The following is a 5,928-nucleotide window of genomic DNA, read 5'->3' as shown; positions in this document are numbered from 1 at the left end:
TTAGTAACATTTTAGTAACATTTATTAACATTTTATTTTAACATTTTATATAAACCGTGTGGAGCGGTTCCATAGCGTCATAGAAGGAACCGCTCGACCAATCAGATTACTGGAAACTCTTTGCTCAGCACTGAAATTGTACTAAATATATATAAACCCCGATGAGTGGGAAACCACGAAACAGGTTTGTAGGAATGAACTTGTAGTTAATTTGTCTTTTTCCTCCCCCGATATATATATCGCTCTACTTCTATGTATTGAGCACTGTTTTACGAAAGTCAAAATCATACACTTTTTATATATATATATATATATCTATATAAATACGTATGCGTCATTTTAAAAGGTTAATCAATAATTTTTTATCGTTGAGATATATTGTTGTAGCTTGGATGTTCGACCGCGAGAGGGCGAAAGTTTTTTTTCACAGAAGTTAAACACTCGCTGCTTGCGATATGTTTCCGTAAGAACTTTCCGAAAGAAAAATTGCTTTTCTCCATTTTAGACAATCACATAGACAACGATTTCATTTTCCAGTCTTTTCTAACATCTTTATTATACATTATCGTAACCAAAAGCAAAAGAAATTATAATTTCAAACAAGAATATAACCATCGAACCTTACTATAAAAAAACATGTCACCTAAGTTTCAACTTCTTGTTTATCTTATTTAATCATTAAGCTTGACTAGACTGTTAGATTTTAGTCTTTTAGCGGAGCGGTTAAGATCTTGAAAGATCATAATCCTGTTTTAAGGAAACATTCTACAACAGTATTAATTAATAGCTCTAGGGGAGGTTGGAGGTGGATAGAAGACATAACAAGTCGGTTCCATGCTCCAGTTAATAAAGACTAGCTAAAGAGCGAGTAAACCACAAGCAGCGGTTGTAGTTCTCAGGGAAACAGCTGACCGCAGTTTTTGGCGGGCCCGATTTTAAGCTCGTTTTTAGACTGACTGATAACCGTGTTATGGACTGAGAGATAGGGAGTTTTAATATCCACGTTTAGCTTTACCTGCGAAAGAGCGTTATTTGAGATGTGTATTTTCGGAAAGGAACTCTTCTGTTCCCTTCAGACAGCAGACTCACAATCTGTACAGCAGTCTGAGCACTTCGCCGTCACACGATTAATCCCAGAGTAAATTAATAACAGTTTCGATCGACATTACACCGAATCTATTGCACGTCTAGATGGGATTGCAATGAAGAAAGAAACTGATTAAATATGAGCGGGAGTAATCAAAATAGTTGTCTTCTTAGTCTTCAAAACCAAGAAAGGGAGACAGCCGGTTGAAAACTAACAGAGCGCCATAAACATTTCTGAAAAAGGGCTGAACTAGATTTCATGTCATCTACACTGATTATAGTGTACACGATAAACGCCACACCTCGCAGTTGATGGTAAACGTAGATTGAAAAATCTTTGGTTGCTGAAATCCCCTTTATATTCAACATGTATTTAACACACTATAACTTGAAAAACTGCTTAACAAATTGTATGAAAAAAACTTTGTCGGACGGTTGATTCTTTTGACCCCATTTTTTCTCAATACATAAAGTCCATATGAACCCTTGGTCGGTCGATAAGTTTTTAGTCATACAAAGATATGGTCTGATAAAATTTTTGAAGTTATCAGGACCATGCAATTCATATCCGCTGACCATATCTGTGCCTGACTTTAGGGCTAAAGGTTTTTATATCAGAAATCAATCGTAATCCTTTGAATGTAAATAAAACTCAAGTAATCACCATTGTTTAACCAATGTGATATAACCTTCATCCTTAGTTGTGAACGAGTGAAGCAGAACAAATTTAGTTCGAGAATCCCAAAGTCAAATGTTTGCACGGGCATATCGCTCTCCGAATCAAACGAGTGGGCAAAGTTTCCCGATCATCGGTCCAGTTTCACGTTTTCCGCGCTTACTGTTTTCTTCTTCCATGTGCCTGTTCACAGTTCAATTTTTCCCGCGCTCACCACCATTTCAAAGTTTCCTGGCACTAAATAAATCAACAGTTGTATCAGTTCACAGCAATCTCATCATTCCCCCGCTGGTGCCGTAGTAACACGCGCACGATTTCCCGCCGTTTTGTTTGACCAATCATTCAGCTCACCAATAACCTTGTTACTTTGATACGCGTGCACATTTGAATTGACCACCGTAGCAGAAAATCACCCGTCAGGAATAAATTCTCTTTGCAAAGATCAAAGAAACCAACTTGCCGGGAAACTCAAAGAGCCGTAATCGCTTTATATATTTTTTTTTTCGATGTGTCGTTTGGACCAACAGAGTTAGAAATAGAGACCGAGACACAAAACGCTCTCAATAACCGTTCAACTATTTTTGCTTTTGCTTTTAATTTGTCTCCCACAAAAAATATCTATTTTATTCTCACTCGCAAAGAGTCATTGCTGTAAAAACTATTAAATATTTCGAGGGCAAGTTCGCTAACTGAATCAAGACAGAAATATTCGAGCCGTTGTCGAGAATTCGCTGGGCAAAAACTTTTAAGTTACTAAATAAAGTACTGCTTAGAATTTTCAGATAGATGGTCACACTGGGATTTCATCCAGAAAATTACGAATTTGAACCACCTTGTAACCAAGAACCACATAAGATTACTACTTGGTAGGTGTGATCATTAGACATGATTTGCCGCCACCACCGGGAGAAAATGTTGGACAAACAAATTCAGTAAAAAGGTTGAGTTCTCATTGAAGGTAGGTATCGTCCTGACGTATGCTCACTTTCTCCTATTTAACATTCAAAGAACGTATGACAGATCCGTGAAGGAATTCATACCTTGATCAGTTGACTCAAGCATTGAGATAATTTGGATATATCAACAAAGTTGAAATGGTAAATTGGCCACCGTAATGATTACAAAAGCTGACGTTTCGAGCGTTAGCCCTTCGTCGGAGCGAAGGGCTAACGCTCGAAACGTCAGCTTTTGTAATCATTACGGTGGCCAATTTACCATTTCAACTCTGTTGATATATCCAAATTATTTCGTTACTCCCACCGACGCAGCCCCAAACAGTTTCTTTCGAAACTATCAGCCTTCAAGCATTGAGAGTTTGCCGTTTGAGGTTTACAAAAATCTGCTGTTATTCTTGCAAAAGTTTATCATAAGGAAGTACAATTTCTTCCTGATTTCGATTAAGATCACTCTTCTTCATTGAAAAATGACGTCATCAGTAAATGCACCCACAAGTCTGAAATCGTCATTGGTCAGTACACAGTACATTAAACAACAACAAACATATGAAACATATGTATGAACTGCGGTTATGAGACGTATATGAGCACGATCCTTCGCAGTAAAGCACTGTTTGAGCAATAGTGAAAATCAGACCTGAAAAAAATTTCAGGCCTGTACGGGATTCGAACCACTGACCTCTGCGATACTAGTGCAGCGCTCTACCAATTGAGCTAACAAGCCAACTGGGAGCAGGCCATCAAATTAATTCGACATAAACCCGTAGATGATTTTTTTCACTATTGCTCAAATAGTGCTTTACTGCGAAGGATCGTGCTCATATACGTCTCATAACCGCAGTTCACACATATGTTTCATATGTTTGTTGTTGTTTGATTTATCATCTACGGGTTTATGTCGAATTAATTTGATGGCCTGCTCCCAGTTGGCTTGTTAGCTCAATTGGTAGAGCGCTGCACTAGTATCGCAGAGGTCAGTGGTTCGAATCCCGTACAGGCCTGAAATTTTTTTCAGGTCTGATCTTCACTATTGCTCAAATAGTGCTTAACTGCGAAGGATCGTGCTCATATACGACACAGTACATTCTTTGAAAACAAGTACGCGACAAGGGGCGGGGACGGGGAATTTATGCTAACATAATGCGCTCCCGACCGGTGGGGGGTGGGAAGTCTTGAGCTGGTAGGGCTGGTTGCCCCCGTTGACAAAGATAAAGTAAAAATGAGGAAATAGCGTAGCGTAATTAAATTACATAACAATATCCGATGTAGTTTTCTAAACGGGAAAAGTTATCTTAAACGTGATGGAAGCTATAATATATTAGCTAGGCAAGATGGTAACATAAGGAAAGAGAAAGGATAAACGAGAAAGAAGCGGGAATGGTAAGGGATTGAGAAGATTACTACAGATTAAGAACGACTATAATATATTACTTTATTAAGATAGAAAGATAGGCTGTCTAAGACTGCGTGTGGCTACTGATATAGCACAATTTTTATAGCATCGAAAAGAAGTTAGGAGGTTGTATTTTGACGCTAGAAGGTATTGTTGCAAAATAGGGCTTCACGCGGGCTAGAAGATGTTAAGCTGCGCTAACTAAAAGTTTGCGACCCGCGTTTTAAGTGTGAAATCATTCTGATTAGGTTGTGGTTGAAAAAATTAATTCTCGTGGTTCATGTTGGTTCCCTAAAACGTGATTACGTCGAGCAGAAGTACTATTTTGGCTTTATTGCATGAGCTTACCGAAAAATTTGAAGAGATCTATTCGTTCACAGCAAAGTGTATTCCCGTGCTCTTTGAGAGACAAAAAAGCAGTTACTTTCATCTGCAACCAATATCAATAGTCAGATTAAACCTTCAAGTTTAAATTATAGACATGTTGCTTTAGTCTAGCTAATCTGCCGTGACACAAACCTCTTGTTTGGCGAACAATCTGTGAATAACTCTTCCCAGCGGGGCCTCTTCCTGGGCCAATTACCGCTACTTCACGTTTTTCTGTCAAAGCCGAAAGGAACTGTTCCACGTCCTCGTCCCCATGCTCCCTACCTTGTTCCGACAGCGGGTCACGAAATTTAAATCGCAGGGAGTGGACACGAGTGATAGCGAGCTCTGACAACTGCAGCTGTTTCACAAATACCTGAAATTCATTTAAGTGCCTCATTAGCAATTCTCCCCTCCAGATGCCATATATTTCCTTTTAGACTGATTTTGGAGAGTTTGGAGTTTTATCATAAAGATGACCTCTAGTTGATTATTTTTTATCATATATATCACTTTTAAGCTGGATTTTCGATAGCGAATTGATATCGTAAGAAGAAGTTATGTGTTAATCACCTCTGGAAAATAAAAGATTAAGTACAAAAACAAACAAACAAAAAGAAATTTCAGCACAGAGATATGTCTAAGTCACAGTGAACCAGTCATCACAAACATGTTTTCCTGCGCTTTGGAACTGACATTTTGTAGCTGAAACATGTTTGACTTCTATGTACTCTCACGATTGCCACCGTCATTTTCGTGTCTTTTTTCGCAACCATTTTGTATTTTCCAACATTAGTTATAGTAATCAGTTAAAGCATGTCTAAGTTCTCCCAATGCTCGAAAACTAATTAAAAACGTTTCGTGTTCTCTCTTAAATATCACTGATTATTTTACTTCTATAAGCCGCCTACCGTTACTTTTAAATGAAGTTAAAACGGTCTTCTATCTATCAATTTGAGTAAACGTAATTACGCTTTTTTGAAAATTAAAACTCCCTTAGTATCTTTCTGTTTTGAAAGTTTAAGAATGAAAAATTCATCCCCAACTAATAAACCTGCTTAAATTTAGTATAAAATGACTGGTGTATTTGGAGCGCGCTTATTGGTCGTTTAGTGTCGCTGAAGAGGATATAGCCACAATATAGGAAATAATTCATAGAAGCAATGAATTCTCCAAAATGATGCATACCCTCGACTGTGGCTAGTGATTGCATAACTGTCATACGAACTGACTACCCTCCTCGCGTCTAGATGAAGCTGTGTAAACACAGAAAAAGTTCTTTCTGGATTAAATATTGCCATGTTAAATAGCGTGGATTATTTAATTGCCACGCAACGGACAGAAATTTTAGAATCACTGGGTGTTCATCCCCAAATTGGTATCGATATGATCAAACGGAATGTATTTACTTATTATCATGTCAACTTTGTGAAATGGTGGGAAACGTTTAC

Source organism: Stylophora pistillata, chromosome 14 (genome assembly GCF_964205215.1).
Source record: "Stylophora pistillata chromosome 14, jaStyPist1.2, whole genome shotgun sequence".
Classification (NCBI taxonomy): Eukaryota; Metazoa; Cnidaria; class Anthozoa; order Scleractinia; family Pocilloporidae; genus Stylophora; species Stylophora pistillata.
The sequence above is the reverse complement of the archived record's forward strand: the minus strand, read 5'-3'. Positions refer to the sequence as shown.